Source organism: Camellia sinensis, unplaced genomic scaffold, assembly GCF_055761805.1.
Source record: "Camellia sinensis isolate YWXY unplaced genomic scaffold, ASM5576180v1 Unanchor274, whole genome shotgun sequence".
Taxonomy (NCBI): Eukaryota; Viridiplantae; Streptophyta; class Magnoliopsida; order Ericales; family Theaceae; genus Camellia; species Camellia sinensis.
Genome location: NW_028129152.1, coordinates 50,001 through 52,500, shown reverse-complemented (window position 1 = coordinate 52,500; position 2,500 = coordinate 50,001).

Here is a 2,500-nt window from a genome sequence, read left to right as displayed (position 1 = left end):
TTCAATGCAATTAGAAGTGATCTTAATGATCAAAAAAAAAAAAAAAAATCTATTGGAATAAAAGAAATCAGTAAAAAAGTCCCTCGATGGTCATACAAATTAATCAACGAATTAGAACAACAGGAAGGAGAAAGTGAAGAAGAAGTACCAATAGATTATCAGATTCGTTCAAGAAAAGCCAAACGTGTAGTGATTTTTACTGATAACCGGGGAAATACCGATCCTAATAATAAGGATACTAATAATTCTAATAAAAGAGACGAAGTAGCTTTGATACGATATTCGCAACAATCTGATTTTCGTCGAGACATAATCAAAGGTTCAATGCGAGCCCAAAGATGTAAAACAGTTATTTGGGAATTTTTTCAAGCAAATGCACATTCTCCGCTTTTTTTGGACAGAATAGACAAATCACACCCTTTTTTTTTTGATATCTCCGAACTGATAAAACTCATTTTTAGAAATTGTATAGGAAAGGGAGCAGAATTCAAAATTTCAGATTATACAGAAGAAGAAATAAAAGAAAGGGAAAAAAAGGAAAAGGACAAAAAAGAAGAGAACAAAAGAAAAGAGAAAGCGCGGATAGAAGTAGCAGAAGCCTGGGATACCATTCCATTTGCTCAAGTAATAAGAGGTTCCATGTTAATAACTCAATCGATTCTTAGAAAATATATTATATTACCGTCATTGATAATAGCTAAAAATATTGGCCGTATGCTATTATTACAATTTCCTGAGTGGTCTGAGGATTTAAATGAATGGAATAAAGAAATGCATGTTAAATGCACCTATAATGGTGTTCAATTATCAGAAACAGAATTTCCGAAAAATTGGTTAATAGACGGTATTCAAATAAAGATGCTATTTCCTTTCTGTCTGAAACCCTGGCACAGATCTAAGCCACGGTCCTCTCATATAGATCGAATCAAAAAGAAAGGACAAAAAGATGATTTTTTTTTTTTAACGGTTTGGGGAATGGAAGCTGAACTTCCTTTTGGTTCTCCCCAAAAACGGCCTTCCTTTTTTGAACCCATTTTTAAGAAACTCGAAAAAAAAATTGGAAAATTGAAAAAAAAGTATTTTATATTTCTAAAAGTTTTAAAAGAAAGAACAAAATTTCTAAATATCTCAAAAAAAACAAAAAAATGGATTATCAAGGGCATTCCGTTTTTAAAAAAAATAAAAAAAGAACTCTCAAAAGTAAATCCAATTCTATTATTTAGATTGAGAGAAATATATAAATCAAGCGAAACTAAAAAAAAAAAAGAAAAAGATTCTATAACCCGCAATCATATAATTCATAAATCCTTTAGTCGAATTCAATCTACATATTGGACAAATTTTTTACTGACAGAAAAAAAAATGAAAGATCTGACTGATAGAACAAGCACAATCAGAAATCAAATAAAAAGAATTACAAAAAATAAAAAAAAAGTGACTCCAGAAATAAATGATAGTCCTAATAAAACAAGTTATAATGCTAAAAGATTGGAATCACCAAATTGGCAAATATTAAAAAGAAGAAATACTCGATTAATCCGTAAATTACATTATTTTATAAAATTTTTCACTGAAAGGATATACGCAGATATCCTTCTATCTATTATTAATATTCCCAGAATTAATATACAACTTTTTGTTGAATCAACAAAAAAAATGATTGATAAATCCATTTACAATAATAAAAAAAATAAAAAAAGAATTAATAAAACAAATCAAAATAAAATGAATTTTATTTCGACTATAAAAAAGTCACTTTATAATATTAGTAATAAGAATTCACAGAATTTTTTTGACTTATCCTCCTTGTCACAAGCATATGTATTTTACAAAATATCACAAACACAAGTTCTTAACTTGTATAAGTTAAGATCTATTCTTCAATATCACGGAACGTCTTTTTTTCTTAAGACTTCAATAAAAGATTATTTTGGAAAACAAGGAATAATTCATTATGAATTAAGACATAAGAAACTTCGGAATTCTGGAATAAATCAATGGAAAAACTGGTTAAGAGGTCATTATCAATACCATTTATCTCAGATTAGATGGTCTAGATTAATAGCAGCAAAATGGAAAAATAGAATCAATAAATGTCGTACAATTCAAAATCAAGATTTAAACAAAGAGAATTCATATGAAAAAGACCTATTAATTCATTACAAAAAACAAAACGATTACGAAGTATATTCATTACCAAATCAAAATGAGAATTTTCAAAAATACTATAGATATAATCTTTTATCTTATAGATCTATTAATTATGAAAATAAGAGGGACCCATATATTTATGGATCACCATTCCAAGTAAATAAGAATCGAGAGAGTTTTTATAATTACAACACACATAAACATAAGGGCAAATTTTTTGATATACTAGGGGATATCCCTATCAAAAATTATTTAGGAAAAAGTGATATTATGTATATGGAAAAAAATCCGGATCGAAAATATTTTGATTGGAAAATTCTCCATTTTTGTCTTAAAAAGAAAATCGATA